This window comes from Balaenoptera borealis (genome assembly GCF_965194805.1).
Source record: "Balaenoptera borealis genome assembly, chromosome: 2".
NCBI classification, from domain to species: Eukaryota; Metazoa; Chordata; class Mammalia; order Artiodactyla; family Balaenopteridae; genus Balaenoptera; species Balaenoptera borealis.
Window position 1 is genome coordinate 14,788,219 of NC_138867.1, and position 21,068 is coordinate 14,809,286.

The 21,068-nt window shown below is 41.8% G+C and overlaps 1 protein-coding gene and 1 long non-coding RNA gene across 3 annotated transcripts in view; one reads left to right on the plus strand and one right to left on the minus strand.

Moving 5' to 3' along the window:
- The window catches only part of LOC309623433, a 34,494-nt gene extending 14,108 nt beyond the window's left edge, over window positions 1–20,386 (plus strand). For both annotated transcript variants that reach the window (XR_014241378.1, XR_014241379.1), the window contains one exon: window positions 1,909–20,386. This is a non-coding gene — a long non-coding RNA (uncharacterized lncRNA). The remainder of the gene's footprint in view (window positions 1–1,908) is intronic.
- Window positions 1–21,068, minus strand: part of RETREG1 (reticulophagy regulator 1) — a 125,220-nt gene that overhangs the window by 64,706 nt on the left and 39,446 nt on the right. The gene's annotated exons all lie outside the window — the stretch shown is intronic.

The following is a 21,068-nucleotide window of genomic DNA, read 5'->3' on the forward strand; positions in this document are numbered from 1 at the left end:
GCTGAGGGCTGAGAGCTGAGGGCAGAAAGGTATGGAGCTCTAAATCAACAACTTCATGGAGATATAATTACAGAGAATAAACTGCATACGTTTGAAGCATAAAATTGGGTGAGTTTTGACAGATGATTACACCGTGGAACCACCACCAGAAGCAAGATAGAGAACATTTCCAACCTACAAAGCATCTACCCACCCTGCCCCAGGCAAGCACTGCTCGGATATCTGTCACTACAGATTAGTAATGGTTCTAGGAAAACAGGAACTCCACCTGACTCCTGCCCCAAGGCTTTTTAGTTGGGGGTGGGGTGTTAAAGCACAAGTATATTTTATTTTGCTCAACTATATACAAGAGTAGCAGGTGACAGGGCTTTAGAAAGACAGAAGATAGGCCCAGGGAAGGGTGGGGTGGGGGGGTCTCAGAGTCAGTAGAACGTGTTGTCCTCCAAGCACCCAGCCCTCTTTGGTGGTTGTTTTTTTTCACATCTTTATTGGAGTATAAATGCTTTACAATGTTGTGTTAGTTTCTGCTGTATAAAAGTGAATCAGCTATACGTATACATATATCCCCATATCCCCTCCCTCTTGCACCTCCCTCCCACCCTCCCTATCCCACCCCTCTAAGTGGACACAAAGCACCCAGCTGATCTCCCTGTGCTATGCTGCTGCTTCCCATTAGCTACCTATTTTACATTTGGCAGTGTATATATGTCAGTACTACTCTCTCACTTCGTCCCAGCTTACCCTTCCCCCCCACCACCGGTGTCCTCAAGTCCATTCTCTACGTCTGTGGCTTTATTCCTGCTCTGCCACTAGGCTCATCAGTACCACTTTTTTAAATTCCATATATATGCGTTAGCACATGGTATTTGTTTTTCTGACTTACTTCACTCTGCATGACAGATTCTAGGTCCATCCACCTCACTACAAATAACTCAGTTTTGTTCCGTTTTATGGCTGAGTAATATTCCATTGTATATATGTGCCACATCTTCTTTATCCATTCATCTGTTGATGGACACTTAGGTTGCTTCCATGTCCTGGCTATTGTAAATAGAGCTGCAATGAACATTGTGGTACATGTCTCTTTTTGAATTATAGTTTTCTCAGGGTATATGCCCAGTAGTGGGATTGCTGGGTCGTATGGTAGTTCTATTTTTAGTTTCTTAAGGAACCTCCATACTGTTCTCCATAGTGGCTGTATCAATTTACATTCCCACCAACAGTGCAAGAGTGTTCCCTTTTCTCTGCACCCTCTCCAGCATTTATTGTTTCTAGATTTTTTGATGATGGCCATTCTGACCGATGTGAGGTGATACCTCATTGTGGTTTTGATTTGCATTTCTCTAATGATTAGTGATGTTGAGCATCTTTTCATGTATTTGTTGGCCATCTGTATGTCTTCTTTGGAGAAATGTCTATTTAGGTCTTCTGCCCATTTTTGGATTCGGTTGTTGTTTTTATGATATTGAGCTGCATAAGCTGCTTGTATATTTTGGAGATTAATCCTTTGTCAGTTGCTTCGTTTGCAAATAGTTTTACAACATGCAGAGGAGAAGGCGGAAAGCCACGGCCCAGCAAACACAGGTCAGAATTCAGGTCTACCCTGTCTGTCTTTGCACTGTGCCTCCAGAAAGCAACTTTTTTTCTTTTTTAAATGTATAACACATTATTCTCAAAAGTCAAAGGACCTCTTAAACATTTCGGCTAAAAGAAATACATGCCACACACCACATGTGGAGGGGCATCTCAGCCACGTGGAAGGGTGTCGGAACTAGCTCTGGAATCACCCGGTAGAAAGTTTTAGAAAATTCCTGCTGGCATCTAAACAGAACAGCTCCTACTTCTATTTGTGTTCTCACTCACGTATTGGTATCGACTGCTGTATCCGCTTTGTTTTCTTCTAAACAGCTTTACGGACGTGTACTCGACATATAATAAACTGCATATTTAAAGAGCACTATTTGAGGGACTTCCCTGGTGAGGAAGCAGTTAAGAGTCTACCTGCCGGGCTTCCCTGGTGGCGCAGTGGTTAAGAATCCGCCTGCCAATGCAGGGGTCACAGGTTCGAGCCCTGGTCCGGGAAGATCCCACATGCCGCGGAGCAACTAAGCCCGTGCGCCACAGTACTGAGCCTGCGCTCTAGAGCTCGTGAGCCACTACTACTGAGCCCGAGTGCCACAACTACTGAAGCCCGCGTGCCTAGAGCCGGTGCTCCGCAACAAGAGAAGCCACCACAATGAGAAGCCCACGCACCGCAAAGAAGAGTAGCCCCTGCTCGCTGCAACTAGAGAAAAGCCCGCACGCAGCAACAAAGACCCAATGCAGCCAAAAATAAAAATAAATAAATTAATTAAAAAAAAAAAAAGAGTCTACCTGCCAATGCAGGGGACACGGGTTCGAGTCCTGGTCCGGGCGTGGGGATCCCACATGCCGCGAAGCAGCTGGGCCGTGTGCCACAACTACCGAGCCTGCACTCTGGAGCCCGCGAGCCACAACTACCGGGCCCGCGTGCCACGACTGCTGAGGCCCGCACACCCGGAGCCCGTGCTGCACAATGGGAGACGCACCGCGGTGAGAGGCCCGCGCACCGCAGTGAGGAGTGGCCCCTGCTCGCCGCAACTGGAGGGGGCCCACGCGCAGCAACGAAGACCCAACACCGCCTAAGATAAATTAATTAATTAAAATAAATAAATAAATAAATAAAGCACATGGCCCTACTTCGGCCTTTAAAAACAGATAAATAAAAAATAAAGAGCACTATTTGATAACGTCTGACACATGTACATGCCTGTGAAACCATCACCAAAATCAGCATAATAAACAATTCCATCGCCCTCCCCAAGTTTCCTGGTGCCCTTGTTACTCCCTCCCCACTCTCGCCCTTCCGTGTACCACCCGCTCTGTTCCAAGGCAAGGACTGATCTGCTTTCTGTAACTACAGATTCGTTGGCATTTTTTAAAATTTCTGCAAATGGAATCATACAGCACGTACTCTGTTTTGTCCGGCTTCTTTCATTCAGCATAATTATTTTGAGATTCATCCATGTTGCTCCATTAATTCATTCCTTTTCATTGTAGAGCAGGGTTCATTGTATGGATATACACAATTTACTCATCCATCACCTGTCAATGGACAGTTTGGGGCTACAACAAATAATGTTGTTATGAACATTCATGTCCAAGGCTTTGTGTGGACACTTTTCATTTTTCTTGGGTAAATACCTAGGAGTGGAATGGCTGAATCACATGGTAGGTGTATGTTTATCTTTTTAATAACTGCCCAGCTGTTTTAGCGAACAGTTGTATATAGTCTGACGTTCATTCAGACTATATGAATGTGCGAATATGAGAACTGCAACTGCTCCACGCCCTCGCAAGACTGGGTACGTTCAGTCTTTTAAAATTTTGACCATTTAGGGAATTCCCTGGGGGTCCAGTGGTTTGGACTCCAAGCTCTCACTGCCGACGGCCTGGGTTCAATCCCTGGTCGGGGAACTGAGATCTCACAAGCCGTGTGGTGCAACCAAAAATAAAATAAAGTAAAATACAATTCTGGCCATTCAGATAGGTGTGAGGGTATCTCACCATGGTTTCATGAGCAGTTCTAGTCACTGGTGATGGTGAACATCTTTTCCTGTGTTTATCGTTGTTGAAGTATCTGTTCAAATCATTTGAACTTTTTTTCAGTGGCTTGTTTATTTATTAAGTTTGAATTCTTTATAGACTCTGGATACAAATATTTTGTCAGATATACGATTTACAGAACACCGTCAATCTGTGCCTCGATTTTTTCATTCCCTTAATAGTGCCAGTTAAAGAACAGAAGTTTTTTAATCTTGATGAAGTCCAATTTATCATTTTTCTCTTTTATGGATCATGTCTACAGTATTATATCCAAAAACTCCTTCCTTAACCCGGGGTTATGAAGACTTCCTATGTTTTCTTCTGGAAGTTTTACAGACTTAGGTTTGTATTTAGGCCTATGTTTTAATGCCCTTTTAAAGTTAATTTCTGTGTGTGGTACAAGGTATGGATCAAAGTTTCTGTTTTTGCCTATGGATATTCAACTTTTCCAGCACTATTTGTTAAAAAGTCATCCTTTCTCCACTGAATTGCCTCTGAACCTTTGTTGAAAATGAGTTGTTATATATGTGTGAGTCTATTTCTGGACTCTCTACTCTGCCTTGATTAGCATAGCTTTAAAATAAGCCTGTTCACTTTGTTTAGCCAGTAAGGAAACTGAGGCCCAAGAGTTGACCTTATTTGCTTAAAGTGTCTTCCATTGGTGACACATTAACTCCTAAGATTTAATTCTTTTACGTGTAAGGAGAAATTCTATGCCAAAAAAAAAATTAGTTGATATGACAGAAATCAACATATTTTTAGTAAAATACAGTCTCATTTTTGTGATGAAAACAAGGCTTAAAACTATGAAAAATAAATTTTTAGCAAGAGCAAAGAAACATATTTCAGTCACAAGAAGCATAACTCTCCAAACTTCAGAGACCCCTTCCCACTCCACTGCCCGGTCAGGGCTCCTTTCCACCCAGCTCAGGCCCCTGCCATGGCATCTCTAACCCTTGCACACTGGTGACCAGCGTTCTATTTGCTTCTTCACTGTTGGCATGTGATGAAAACATTTAAAATTCTTAACTCTACCCTTATTTGCCTATATACTGTTTAAGAAGCTATGTTCTGGAAAACGAAATATAAGCAGTTTGGTAAGGGATGCAGTAGAACGTCGAGATAAACCCAGTGCTTTGGAGGGGAGGTGGATGTGAGTGGAAATCTTCCCTCCATCACTGTGGTCAAGTTAGTTAACCAAGCTGTGGTGTCCTTGTCTCGGAGCTAATACTTCCTGCCTTGTGAATTGTCATGAAGGTAAACCAGGTAATGCTGAAAGCATTTAGCACAGCGCCTGGCAAATATCAGGCTCTAATAGATAAGAGTTCTCCACAGTTTACCATCATAATCATTGGGGCCTTCCCCTTCTTCAACTGCCCTGCGCTGTACCCCAAGCTTCTCACCAGCTCCCTCTGATTCCTGGGGCACCTTCTAGCTACTTCTGTTCTGGTCACTTTCCAGCCCCTGGTTCCTTACATTTCTTGGTTTCAGCCTCCATGTGATACTGAGTCCAAATAAATAATCCCTCCTTCATGAACGCTGGATGGAGGGGTTTCTGTTTGCTGTTAGCACAGAAGCTTCCTTGGAAAGACAGGTAAATTAGCATCTCCAGACCCGTGGTTTTCGCTGTCCACCGCGCTGCTCTGGGTCATTTGGGGGTCACTGTTACCCCGGGGGGGCCCGGGAGGAGCGCTGCGCCAGAGGCACTGCTGGGTTGTGACAAAATGCATCATACAGGCAGTGAGCTAAAAACCTTTATCCCTCAGTGACAGCATCTAAACAAGGCTGGTCTTCACAGGTCATAAAAGGCAAAGCTATGGGAGTCAAATGACTGAAATCCCAAGAGGAAAAAAAAAAAAAAAAAAAACCATTAAAAAATTTCCTTTGATACCTCTGTTTTTCCACAGCAGAAATCTTGAAATTTCATATTCTTTTTTTTTTTTTTTTTTTGGAAATTTCATATTCTTGATAAAGAAACATTCAACATTTGAAAAGATGCATTGGTAGAAGCAACATGTTACTTCAAAGATGCTTTTATAGTTTAAATGAGATATAATTATAACAGGTGATTGGAAAACAGGAATAAAATAGGGTGCTGATTCAATATACATAAAAATTAATACCATATTAATCAATGTGTACAAAATAAATTTGGTGGCCTTCTTCAAGTATCCCTCCCTTTCCTTTTTCTTACTTTGTCTCAAAATTACCGTTTCAGTGAGCAAAACAGAATCAATCTAAATATAACCACAGACCTCCTCCCCTCCAGGCATAATGTACCAATGAAAACTTTTCCTGATGATGTAATACAGCCATTTTCATTCTGGTGCCACTGGCTTTCTCCCTTTACGTAGAGCAAATGGCAATAGACTCTTTTAGGAATTATTTTAAAAGTGAACTGACACAGCTTCAACCATGCCTGACAATGCACAACTCTCTTATTATCTGTACCACCTCTCTGATAGACGTCTGAGAACTTTACCCCTTGTTCCAGCATCAAGGAAAATACAATAAAATCTTGACAGAATATGAGGTTCTATGCCACACATCCAGCAGAGTGCCTTATACACAGCAGGCATCTACTAAATGTTGGAAGAATGGAGCCACGGATTCAAGCTCAAGACACCGACAGGGCAAGTGGCCCCAGAGTTTCAGCAGGAATCCAAAATAGCAGCTCTATAGAGACCTAGAGGGTGACCATGGACACTGTCACCTCCCCTTCTCCATTCACAACCCAAAAGATTGACATTTGTAAAGTGTTTCATCCTGTTACAAATACCACAAGAAGTTCAAGTGAAGAATTTCAGAGTCAGGCCGGAGATGAAAGAGATTTTATGGAGGGAAAGCATCGAGGGTTAATGACCTCCTCAACAAATAACAGGAAAACTGGGTTTCCTCAGAATAAAAGAACCATTTTTAATACATTCCACACTCACTTTCCACCATCCTCTCGCAGAGCCTGGCTCTTTATTAACTTTCTTTGAATAATAACCATGACTGTGTTACCAACAATGGGAACTTAATTTTTGATCCCAAAACAATAACTCTTGCTTCAGCAGCATTAATTTTGGCTACAGAAATAGATGGATGATTTTGCCTAAGGATATCTCTGGTTCTTCCAAGTTCCCCTTTCAATGTGTACAGTGAAACCCTTCCATAAAAAATAAAGGTATACAATACATTCAGTTCTGTTAACAGCAGGTTTTCCAAAGCCCTTTAGCTCTGACTATATGAATACATACAAATATGGCATCATCATGTCAAGTTTTCCAAAAATTTCATATCCTGAAATTATTACTGGGTAAAACTGTTCTGGTTTTCAAAGACAGAAGAATAAGAAAGTAGTAAGTAAATGCTGAAAAGCTTTCTCTAGGATTTTAGCTAAAATTGATTGATTAAATTATCAATCTCATATTCTAACCAGCAGGAGAAAATTCATTTATTGTAAGCCTTGTATTCTTCTTTTACTGCTGGAGGACTTTCATGCCTTGAACAAGGAACAGAGACAAACTTCTAAGTCGATCTCTAACTTTCTATGTGCCCTACACAAAGAGCATAAACAAATTCCTCCAACCAGGGTCACTTCTCCCCTTTCATTAGGGAAGCAGAAGTGGTCCAACTCAATCGCCTATGTATTCATGGGACAGCTCACATGTGGGCAAGAGTGTGGAGAAGGGCAGTCTTTCCTAGTCCAGTTTACTGAGGATTTAGATTGGGACAATCCTGTTGTGACCCCAAGTCAATTTCAGATCCATTTCTCAATTTAAAAATACAAATTTCTTTTTCATTTAAAAATCCTCTCAATTACTGAGGTTTCATTACATATTCCAAGCATGGTGCAGCCATTAAAAGCCCTTTAAAGGAAGATGATTTCATTCTAACTTAGCCCCAGGGAAAAAAAAAAGTATTTAAAAGTGTGATTTATTCAAAATAAACATCCATTTCTGACTTGGGGATGTTTAGCTTGATAAGCTTTGGAGCTTAGTTTTCTTTCCAGAGCAGATGACTCCTGAGTCATGACTGAAAATATCACTCATTTTAATAAAGGTAACAACTGACCCCTCCCCCCGAAAAAACCCCAAACACCAAGGAAAAGATATGCTAAAATGTGTTTTCAGTGGAAGTAAAAATCCTATTCAAAATCTAAAACGTGCACTTTAGGAGAAATGAATACTGAAAGCACTTCCTGTGCTTTAAATGACGTTGGAGGGCTCTGAAAGTTGAGTTTAAAAATACTCTCTAAGAATACAAGCCAAATGACTGCAGGATTATAAGTTCTCTCTCCCAGTTGTTCAGGTATTAAAAACAGGCACAAGTAAGAATAGCCTTCAAAAAAACTGAAACAGCACATGAGTAATGCAATCTACCCCAATAAGGATACGACACCACGGCCTTTTTCCTCCTTTTACGATGTACCTCTAAATCATAAGGTACCCTCCCATTCCCCTCCTTCCTGTATGGTCCCTTCTCTTTCAAAAAATTATTTTAAAGGACACATGACTAAAATGACAAGTGAAGGGCACATTCTTGGATTCCTCCTTTAGAAGCAGTGCTCTCGCTGCCGGAGGCACGGAGGCTGCCTAGAATCCAGCTTCCCCAGCAGCCATTCCAGCATTTGCCAAGTTATATTACACCATCTTCAATTCTCCAGAGGATATTTATGGACGAAAAGCAAAGCGAATCGCCTGCCCAGGTCCACCTCTCCCCTGGACATCATCCTGCCCCCTAGTGACTCTCCCTGCAAGTTCTACCCAGCGACCGGGCAGCATGGACCACAGCAGTCCCGCCCTGCCGTGTCCCCATCTTCTCCCACACAGTCACACCCTTCTATCCCGAAAACAAAACCACACAAGAGAAAACCAAGCTGTTCACTGTTCACAACAGCCAAAAAAGTGGAAACGATCTAAATGTCCATCAAGTAAAATGCTGTACATCCAAATAATGGAATATTATTCAGCCCCGAAAAGGAGTGAGGAACTGATACTTGCTACAACATGGATGAACCTTGAAGACATCATGCTAAGTGAAAGAAGCCAGGAACAATAAGGCCACATATTGTATGATTCCATTTATAAGAAATGTCCAGAATAGGGAAAGCCCACAGAGACAGGAAGCAGATTAGTGGCTGCCAGGAGCTAGGGGCAGGGGAGCGTGGGAAGTGATTATGGGGATTATAATTATAGGGTTTCCTTTTGAGGGTGACGAAACTGTTCTAGAACTAGACAGTGGTGACGGCTGCATGACATTGTGAATGTACTAAATGTCACTCATGGTAAATTTTACATGATGTGTATTTTACCACAATAAAAAAATGTAAACAACAACAAAAGACAAGTTGCTGCTTTTCCTGGCCACTGTTTAATCTCTCTGCGTTCATTCAACACTAATATTTTCTAATACATGGTTCACACGACCTACCTCCATTTTCTCAGCCCTCATCTCATCCTTAAGCCCCTGAATTCGTATTTTTACCCCAAAAGACGCCCTCTTCCTCTGCACATAAACAAAAGCATGGACAACTATTTACAAAGGTCTCTACAAATGTTTTAATACAATTTGCTCCTGGAAACTGTTAATAGCCTCCTCCGTGAAATAATATTTGCCCCTGGCTTCCAAGTACAGCGTCTTCAGGACTCTTTTGGACCATCTTGACCTCGTGTTTCCTTTTCAAGCTCTCTTATGTGCCAGTGGGAACATTCTCCCAGGCCACCCTGGGCTCCCTGTCCTTTCCCGGTGCTTCGTCACCTCGCCTGGCATCACTCTAACCCTCCTTGTTTCAGGACGCAGTTCTCCCACATGCTGGGGTCAAACTGCCTTTCCTCAGTGGGTGGAGATGTGAGTTGGTAAGCCCACCCTCGACATTTTCAAACCAAGCCGGTTCTTTCATATGATAAGGAACACTATGGGAGTTTCCTATTGCTGCTACACGAATTATCAAATTAGTGGCTTAAAACCTCACCAATTTATCATTTTACGGTTCTGGTGATGAGAATCTAAAATGGGTCTGCCGGGCTGCATTCCTTCTAGAGGCTCTGGGGGAAGATCTGTTTCCTTGGCTCTTCCGCCTTCTGGAGGCTGCCTGTCCTTGGCTCATGGCGCCACACCCCATCTTCAAAGCTAGCAGCCTCTTCTCTCCTCTCTGCCTGCCTGCCTGCCTCCCTCTCACAATGACCCTTATAATTACACTGGCCCGTCTGGATAATCCAGGATCACCTCCCATCGTAAAGATCCTCAACTTAATCACATCTGCAAAGTTCCTTTTGCCATGTTAGGAATATAATCCCAGGTGCTGGGCATTAGGAGGCAGACATCTTTAGGGGGGGTGGTAGGGGGATTATTTGGTCTAGGACATACTTTGGCAGCCCTTTCTTTCGCACACGTTTCTAACAAGCAGGGGCCTTTGCCCTCAATATTTCACAGGTCAGTTGCTGGCCTGGGGCAAACAACTCACAAGAAGTTCTCTCTCCATGCAACCGGAAATCAAGCCATTTTCTGGGATTCTTGATTCAAGGTTATTTAGAGCTCTGTGGGAGGGAAAAAGCCATGGGTTTCCATTCATTTCCAAGAGAGGAAAAAGTACTAAGTCAGGGACCAGCAAGGGAAGGAGACTCTGGAGAGCACGTAATAAAGAACATTCAGAAGATTTCTTGAGACACTGGATAGAAATACGCAGTAAACAGAGTGATACACTCAAAATACTGCTGAGTTCTTGGAGGCCTCGAGCATCAGCCTGTTTCTCAACTGAGAAGCAGAGTCATCTGTCATTGTTTTGGGCCATTTGTACGTGAATTTCCTCCCCACCCAGTCTGTCTTATTCTCCTTTGATGCAGCCTATCACTACTCTTCATCCTTGTTCATTTTTCCACTCCGCCTACGTTAAAATGTGTGCGTAACCTGGCACAGACCTGTACAGATAGAGGTGTAACCTTTAATTGGATCTTCTTATTGTAACTGAAGCGACACTGGTGTTTTTGTCCCGCTGAAATGTGCACATACTAAAATCACTGGTGCCACGCAGCTAGGCCTCAACAGCAGGCACGTTATCCTCAGCCTCTCCAACACGCTGATGGCCCAGCTCTCCCACACCCTCTAGCGGCGGCCAGCCCTAGAACACTGTCAAGCGTGCAAGGAAATCATTCCAGCTGTCAGAGCCCAAGTGTGGAGGCAGACTTTACACAAGCTTTCAAATATACAGTATTCTGGCTTAGAAAACCACTCACTTTATGTGTTAGGCATTTGCCTTTTCCCTTTTTGTGACTGTTGGTACTGTCATGCAGCAAACTCAGAAACTCACAGAAGCAGTGGACAGTCTGGTAAAAAATGTCCCAAGTCCAATGCAAAGAGAGCATATAAATCAACTGTGGTATAGTCACATGATGGAATATTACACAGCAACAAAAAAGAAGGAACCGCAGCTATACACAGCAACATGGATTTATCTTTTTGTAAAAGTTTAGTGGTAAGATATTAGTTCTAGAAGACTACATAAATATGGAACCATTTTTAATAGACCTCAAAAGTGAAATTTTTATTTAGGAATACATGTGTATGTAATTTAAATATATATGTATACATATACATATATACACATATACAAATATTTATATACATACACATATATTTATATGCATTTATATATATCTATATACATATAAATACATATACATATATTTATATGTGTATACAAACACACACACATATTTTTTTTAAAGCAAAGGAACAAAGAACACAAGTATCAGGACCGTGCTTGCTTTCAGCCTGGGAAGGCAGCAGGAGAAGGTAAGGGAGATGCAGTAGCATCAGTCCTGTTTGGGGGGAAGTTCATGATGATCTGTTTTATTATAATGACTACAACTTCTGTGTATGTTACATATGTCCTTCAATATATAAAATACGATCATTAAAAGATAATTTAGGAACATGTGTAGGTAGGTAGGTTGGATAGACTGATAGCTGACCGATGGACGACTGACAGCTGAGAGACAGACAGACTGGCTGACCTACAGAACCCAGGGGTGGGGCGTCCAGAAGAGAACACACTGTCTTCTCAGGTTCATTCTTGTTTGAATTGCCCAAAGACTACAGCTTGGAGTATAAGGATAGAGATATAAATCTTACTCTGGAGGATACAAAGAGTTTCCAAATTTTACTTAAATAAGCTTTCTGGGGGTGTCTAAATCATGAGGATATGCACGCAGGCCCTTCACCTGTACCTGTCACTGAGCCTCAGAAAGGAAGGATTTAAGAACTTTTATCCCACCCCTCGAACACCACCTAACCTTGGAAATTCATCATTTTAATGTATTGCTCAATAATACATTAGTCATTTTTCTTTGCCCCAATCCTATGAAGCTCAGCATCAAGTGACACTTGGGCTGGTCAGGGCCCACTTGTAATGCCTCTGACGCATTCCTGAGGCTCCCGCCCCCCCTCTGAGCCCCGCTGCTTCTCTGCACTTCGACCCTGACCTGTTTCCAAGGCCTGGGCCGTGCCATCTGCATAACCAGAGCCCCATTTCCGGTCAGCAGCTCAGGAGCCGGAGCCCTTACGTGAACTGAATACCTGAAGCGGTGTGTCGTCTCCCATGTCCACAGTCACAGGCTTCACCCTGACTGGTGGGGTGCTCTCCCCCTTCACTGAGTATCTTTCGTCTCTCTTCATGTTAAAGGCTATGCATGTTCATTACAGAAGTAAAATGTATTGATAATAAAGATAAACAAAATCAAGAAAACAAAAACCACCTGTCTTCCCTTCGCAAGAGCTACCAGACATGTTCAACACATAACTGTAAGGTACTGTGCATTATACCTCCCTGTAATGCTTTAAATCTACAATTTTTTTTACAATTAGCAATAAATGATACATTTTCATATCTCATATCCCATTTTCATACTTTCACAATATGATCTTAATTAGCTACACAATATTCCATTTATTCTAGTTACTACAGTTGCATTAAAAAAAAAACTTACTAGTATAAAACAAAAATCACCAGGCCCCAGGGCCTTTGCACTTGCTGTTCCCTCTGACTAGAAGCTCTTCAACCAGACATGATTCACAACTTCACCTCCTTCAAGTCTTTGCTCAAAACTCTTCTTCAGTGAGGGCTTTCCTGAGCACTTTAATACAACTTGACCCTCACCTCCCACCCTCACACTCCCTGATCCCCTCTCCTGCTTCAGTTTCCCTTAAACATCGTTCACCATCTAACATTATGTATTGTAGTAATTTATTTTCTGTCTCACTCACTAGAATGTGACCTGCAGGAGGACAGAGTTGTTGCTTTTTGTTTAATTCTACTAATGCCTAGAAGTACTGGCAATAAAGGCACACAATAAATATTTGTTGAAACGATGAATGAACAAAATCAGATACAATTTTACAAAAAGACTGGAAAAAATAAAATTGAAAGTGAGTTTAATTTCTGGGTGATGGGTTTATAAGGTTTGAGTGTTCTTTTTTACAATAAGTTCCCTCTATTTTCAGTTTTCTAAATTAGCATGTATTACTTTTAAAATCAAGAAAAAAGTTATGTTTTAAATGCTATTAGGCAAATATGACTATAAATATTGTTTAGGAACAAGAGAGAGAGAGAGACAAAGAGAAAGAGACAGAAAGACAGACAGACAAAGGACAAAAAGTTTCAAATACCTGTGAAATCTTAATTTATGTTCAAATAATCACAGCATAGGCCAGGGAAAGTTAAGAGAAATATTAACTACTAACCATTCTTCCTTCTGGTAATTTAAGTTTATTGAAGCAAGAATGCTACTAGGTAACAATTAGTCTAGCTTAATTACTTGATATATTTATAAGTGAACTACATTCTCAAATCCTTAATAATGCAGGATCCAGTACCTAATCAAACCTAATAAGCAAGGAGCCTGAGAGAATCTGAAAACATAGATTAAAATGATCAAAGCTGGAATTTTTGTTTCTTATGAAGTGGCTGTAGACAGCCAGGATGAAGCCACAGAAAACAGTGACGTACACACATTTTTAATTAAGCAAAGATGAAACAGAGCTAAAATAATGGGGGAAAAAAGCTGATTGGACTCGTTATTGAATAAGATTATGGAATTACATTAGCTTTAAGAAATGTCCCAAATTATCAAAACCGAAAATTATAAACTGTAATAAAATATAATATTGAGTGCATTTTACTTAGGAGCCCTGAGTATTAAGTCAGGGGCTGCTGCTCCCAGACTCACTGAGAGCCTGACTCCTGGTTTCCTGCCCACGTTTTGACTTGATAAATCTGCTTGAATATAAGGAGAACATGTTACTCATGAAAGGAATGCACAGCCAGGAACAGGTCTAACAATTTGTCTCCCTTGTCAATGAAGCCAGTGGGCTATGAAATGTACTTCCTGTTTCATTTTCTTTCTTCCTTTATTTTCTTGAGGTATAGTCGATGTACAATATGATATAAGTTACGGGTGTACAACATAGTGATTCACAGTGTTTTAAAGTTATACTCCATTTATAGTTATTAGAAAATACTGGCTATATTCCCTGCATTGTACAATATATCCTTGTAGCTTATTTATTTTATACACAGTAATTTGTACTTCCTGTTTCATTTTATTTTTAATGCCTAAGAAATAGATCAGTTGCTGTTGTGAAGATGCACGTCAGTTTCAGGGAGGGCTTTTAGCTTGAGGGGCTCCTGAGAGGAAAAAACAGCCCTTAAAGTTCTAGCATGAGGCATTTTTAGGAAGTCAACACTTTTTATGTAGAGACCCCACTGATGGTGAAGAGATAAGAAGCAGAATTGTCCCCTTCGCCCTCAAACAGCTTTCAAAACGGCTTGTAGTCCTTTGTTCCGCACTTGTCTTCAACTGGTCTGATTGTCAAAGTACAACTTTTAAGAATGAACACAACAGATTGGAATCTGGGTGAAGAATTCTACGCCACATTGCAGCCGCGCTGCCTAAGAGCTCACCATCTCTCAGTTGCTGAATGGGTCCGTTCTTTCCGGAGAGACAGGAATAAAAGGGCTTCAACTCTCCATTGTGCGATATATGACTACAGAATTGTGCTCAATTATTATTTTTGAAAAAAGGAATAAAAGGCCTATTCGGATTTTTATGTTGGCAGGGTAGAGACTTTCAAAGTGGTGCTTTGCCCCCAGGCTGGCCCAGGCATCTCCAGCCAAAGACTCCCCAAGCCCAGATATGCTTGTGTTAAAAAATCCAGCATATTCTGAATTTAAGTGAATTTTTTTTTTCTGAGGAAAAGAATTTTTCATTTAATCCAGTCGAATGTATCCTTCACAGCAAGACTTTCTTTTAAAACTCATGGAGATGTGGTTCCCTAAGCACAGTTCTGGCTGAAGTTAAAAAATAAAGCTTCCACATGGTATGCCTTCTTAGAAAGGTGACAATATACAAGCTACAAGGTGATTTTAGGCACTTCTGAAAACACTAAAACTGTAAAATCTAGTAGTTTCAATGCATGAGTCAGAACTACTGCTGTGCCTAATACCAAAGAAAGAAAGAAAACTTTTTAAGCTACCATGTGACTACTTAGTGCTTCTGACTTGGTGATTCCTCCTGTCTGTGGAATTTTGATGAGTGATGACGATTCATAAATACAGAATACGCAGTTTTCACACTAAATTCTATTCCTCAGAGGAGACAATTTAGCAAATGCTAGATGACTTTTCACTTTTAACGGAAGCGTGGTGTTGTGCTCAAGAATTTAATTAATTAGACGGCTCTTACTTACATGCTCCAATTGGTTCTGGGCCTATGAGCTGGGGCAAGCTCAGGACTGGGCTCTACAACCGACAATTCTTGGCTCCTTTTCTCCAGAAAAAAATAGAAACAGAACACTTTGGCAATTATCTGGAAGTTGACAAGACACAAGGGCATTTCATCTCACCAAGTAGGGCCACAGAATTGCTTCTCTTAAGAGCAGGTGAGAGAGAGAGAGAGAGAGAGAGAGAAGGAGTCCTGGGATTTGACCAAGCTGCAGGCAAAAAGCCCACAACGCCTGCTAACCCCTGCTGGCTCTAGGAAGACTGCGTCTGTTAATTCTCTGCTGTGCCCACCCCAAGAGTCAGCTCAAGGTAAGGCAAAGTAGATCTGATGCCCTCGTTACCTTCCTGGAAAGCCACTCCCCACTTCCTGTGAAAGACACCGGCTGAGGTATCGGGATTCTGGCAATGTCTGTTATTAAATCCCAGAGTTCTCAGCCGTAATTTCCAAAATCTGTAGTGTTGATGAAAGAATTGTATTTTCTGTAAATTGACATTGAACAGTAAAACAGGATTTATGAGGAGAAGAGCTCCTTCATCTGGATTATAACGTACAAAACTATTAAAGAATTAGGGAAAGAAATTTTGAATGATCGATGTATACATAAGTAAAAGTACTTTTTTCTAATTTATACTTCCTTAGAAAAACCAGGCCAAACTGAAACCAATTTTATGTTTTTAAAGGTAATGGGCACAATTTCTCCTTTGTTAACAGAGGCCATTATTCAGTCAGCGGCCACAGTCACACGAGAATTAAGAGCCATGATACCACGGGTCACGTTTCATCCCAAGACTAGGAACGAGCCATAGAAGATGTTAATTTGGTTCAGTTGACAGACTGCTCTGTATAAATCCTGTTCATATTGCAGAGTTGGGGCTTACTGTTTAGTAAAGAAAAAGGGCAAGCACCAGCCCTTCTCAGGACTTACACACTTGAGAATCACATTTGCACAAAATGAACTTTCCAGGTACAAAAATTGATATGTGAATGGCATCTGATTAAAATGATCCAATTTTTATTGTTGATGACATCAGAAATTTGATGCTGGCTTTACTGTTATTTACTAGTTAGGTATAACACGTTATACTTGTGAATACCCTTCTTGTACATAGACATCACCATCTTCATGCTAAATTTTGGAGGAAATGCTTTAAGCTTAGCTGACAAAAGCAACTTTTCCCAGAGTCTGTGAAATAAGCCACTAGGATTATAGGAGGGAAAAATTTACTTTCCTTTCCAGTTTTACTGAGATATAATTGACATATAACCTTGTGTAAGTTTAAGGTGCACAATATGATGATCTGATAGATGTACATATTGCGAAATGATTACCACAATGGATAGTTTACACATCCTTCACCTCACATCATTACCATTTTGTCATTGTGGTGGTGAGAACATTTCAGATCTACTGTCTTAGCAACTTTCAAGTACACAATATGGTACTGTTAGCTAGAGTCACTATGCTGCACATTAGTTTCCCAGAACCCATTCATCTTATAACTGGAGGTTTGTGCCCTTTGACCAACACCTCCTTGCCTCCACCCCTGGCCCTGGCAACTACCAATCTGCTGTTTTTTTTATGAGCAACTTTTTTAGATTCCACATAAAAGGGAGATCACACAGTATTTGTCTTTCTCTGTCTGACTTATTTCACTTAACATACGCCTTCCAGGTTCATCCATGTTGTAGAATTTCCTTCCTTTTGAATGGCTGAGTAACATTCCATTGTGTATATATACCAGTTTTCTTTATCAATTCATCCACTGGTGGACGCTGAGTTGCTTCCAAGTCTTGGCTATTGTGAACAGTGCTGCAGTGAACATGGGGGAGGTGTGTGCACACATCTCTTCAGGACAGTGATTTCATCCCCTTTGGATCGAGACCCAGGAGTGGAATTACTGGACCATCTGAATGTGTTATTTTTAGTTTTCTGAGCAACCTCTATACTGTTTTCCATAGTGGCCGCACCAACGTACATTCCTGCCAACAGTGCACAGAGCTCCCTTTTCAAGGAGCTCCTTTTTAATGGAAAAGCTCTACAACGGCATAATGAAGGCAGAGTGGTCCATGATTTCATCCACCTTTTGAACAGTGAATTTCATGGCCCTTAAACAAGCCCTACAGAGAAAAGGCCTGGTTCACTCTGAGCCTGAGCGCAGACCACTAGCGCGACGCTGGGAGGAGGAACAATCACGCCTGGCGGACAGACCTGGGAATCCCAGCTGTGCAGGCTGTCACGGGGGGTGGGGAGGGGGGAGAGGGGGAGAAATGCTGATCTCTTTTTTTTTCCTTTTTTAACTTTTTAAAAATAGATTTTATTATTTTAAAGCAGTTTTAGGTTCACAGCAAAATCAAACAGAGGGCACAGAGATTCCTCATATACCCTCTGCCCCCCCACACACACAGCCTCCTCCGTAATCAGTGTTCCCCACCAGAGTGCTGCATTTGTTACAACTGATGAACCTACATTGACACGTCATAATCACCCCAAACCCAGAGTTTACATTAGGGGTCACACTTGGCATTGTACATTCTATGGGTGTGGACAAAAGTGTAATGACCTGTATCTACCATTATAGTAACATACAGACTATTTTCACTGCTCTAAAAATCCTCTGTTCCCTGCCTGTTCATCCCTCCCATCCTCACGAGCCCCTGGCAACCACTGATCTTGTTACAGTTTCCATAATTTTGCCTTGTCCAGAATGTCTTATAGTTAGAATCATATTGTACATAGCCTTTTCAGATTGGCTTCTTTTGCTTAGTAATATGATTAAGGTTTCTCCATGTCTTTTCATGGCTTGATAGCTCATTTCTTTTTAGTGCTGATTAATATTCTATTGTCTGGATGTACCACAGTTTATTTATCCATTCACTTACTGAAGGACATCTTGGTGGCTTCCAAGTTTTGGCATTATGAATACAGCTGCTATAAACATCTGTGTGTTGTTTTCTGTGTAGACCCAAGTTTTCACTCCTTTAAGTAAATACCAAAGAGTATGACTGCCAGACTGTATGATAAGAATATATTTGGTTCTGTAAGAAACCACCAAACTGTCTTCTAAAGTGGCTGTACCATTTTGCATTCCCACCAGTAATTAAGGAGAATTTCTGTATATTAGAAAAGAAGAAACATCCAGTTTCCTAAGGTGGAAAGTGTTTGCATTGATGTTAATTCTTTCGCTTGTATGCTTAGGGTTTACCCACTTAGCAAGGTACTGTAGTTGAGATCATATTTTATCATTTTTAGGATTTAGAAATGTTGATTTCTAACTACCGCCCAGTGAGGGCGAAATTTCTGAGCTCAGCACCTCAGACCTTGGAAGTGGAAAGATCCTAATCCCACCTGCCTCACATGAGCAAAACAGCACCTCCTTCTGCCTGCAAAGATCCTCCTATCCAGCACTGTATTTTATTCTTCAAATAAGGTGGTTTTGAATTTTTCAATGTTAAAAACACGGCACTAGCAAGTACCAGATGCCAAGAGTCACTGTAAATAACAAACCAAATCATCATCAAAGAAATTAGAGCAAAACATTTTAATTTCACATCTCCAACGTGAACAATAGAAATCAGAATGAAATTACACAATGGAAAGTGCAGTGAAAAAGTTTTGGAAAGTATCCTTTCTAGTGTGAATTAAATCACTTTGAAAGAGGCACTGGCCAAACCAAAAGGTAAAAGGATAACAATATGAAAGGAACACTAATCCTCCTCAAATCACATCATAGACTTTTTAGGGCTGCAAGAGATATTCGAGATGATTCTCTCTCACCTCTTCACTCAGCAGGTAAGAAAACTGAGGCCAAGAGAGGAGTGAACTTGGCAAGATCACTAGCTGCAGGGTTGGGACCAGGATGGAAAATTAGCTGCATCTGAATATCCATCTGGGTGATCCTGAAGTAAATGAGACCCTCCCTAAAAAAAGCCTATTTCCATGATCATGGCTTCTCTGGGGGCACATAGGCAGCTCCCCAACGAGTGGAATATTATAAATCTTAAAAAAGCCGCATTATAAGGAGCTACTCACTCCCTGACCAAACCCAACACTGGCAAAGTGAGAGCCTTGGTCCTGCTGTGCTCACTAATAGCTAATATTTTTTCCAGATCCTTATCAAACATTCCAATAATTTCTATGTTAAGAGGAAGTGCACAGTGGGAATTCTCCCAGGCAACTTATAACTACTTCAGAAGGGCTGTGGACAGCAAGGGCTTCAGCAAAGCCCTTGGCGGGTCAAACTGAGTATCAGTAAATCTGAAAGAGTATTGCTTCGAAGAGCTTTTAAAACTTCTTTGAAATTACACTAACTCACTTGGTCAGATCTTCTTCCTCCAACCAGAATTAGGGAGCACGCTCAATTTCTTCACCTGACAAATGGGGAAACACCTGCAGAGAAAGCTTAAGACACTTATCCAAGGAGGCCCAGTGTGTCTGCAGGGGCAGGACGGAAGCCAGGACCTGGACTGCCAGGCCAGGGGTGGGTCTGTGCCTGGAGGACCAGCTTTCCCTTCTTATAGCCCATATCTCCCTCTGCTGAGTCTTTGGCAAGTTTACATTCTGCCCATGAAAATCTGGGCTCCAAAATGAAGGAACAAGCACGCAGAAGTAAACTGATCATAAAATTAGCCTTTACACCTGAAGTAAGCATTATTTTCATGAGCACAGCTTCTAAGAGTACATTATAGGGGCTTCCCTGGTGGCGCAGTGGTTAAGAATCCGCCTACCAATGCAGGGGACACGGGTTCCAGCCCTGGTCCGGGAAGATCCCACATGCTGCGGAGCAACTAAGCCCGTGCACCACAACTACTGAGCCCACGTGCCACAACTGCTGAAGCCCACGTGCCTAGAGCCCGTGCTCTGAAACAAGAGAAGCCACCGCAATGAGAAGCCTGCACACCGGAACGAAGAGTAGCCCCCGCTCGCCACAACTAGAGAAAGCCCGCGCATAGCAACGAAGACCCAATGCAGCCAAAAATAAATAAACAAAATAAATAAATTTATTTAAAAAAAAGAGTACATTATATACCAGGTTATGGTTTTTTTCATGGGTTTTTAAAGGCGTTACTTTGTTTCCGTTGTGAGCCTTCACTGCATGTTGTCTACTTTGATGCAAGTCGAGCACCGAACCATCCCTCTGTCAGTCATACAAGGGTATTCTTAAGGCAGAGTTTAAACAAATAACTAACTACAAAAATTCATTTCACTGGAACACTGACCCTTACATTTTCTCACTTTTCCACTTCTCATATGCACAGGTGGTGATGTGAATTCTGGTCCTCTCATCACCTGCCCCACCTCTTTTCTCTTCCATGTGAGAAGAGAGCCTTTACTTCAGGATGGGGGATGGCAAATGAAAAGGGGACTCATTTGCCTGTGGCTGCACAAGGAGCCCAGAGCCCTGTGGACATTCGCTGCACCCTCCCACCTACAAGCCTCTCAGCCCCTCCTCCTCGTCTCCTTACCCCAGAGTTCTCTGAACCGACAGCCTGGTTAACCTTCAGGAATGCTCCTGCAGAGTTCCGGGACTTGGGGTTGCCCTGTTCTTCCCCCACTACAGCACGTTGCTCAGGCTCCAAAATGAGGTCTGAGAGGAAATCCCCAATGAAAACACCCCCATCCTCACACATCATGACTCTCACGCGTGCACATGCCCCAATATTACAGCAAGACACGAACTA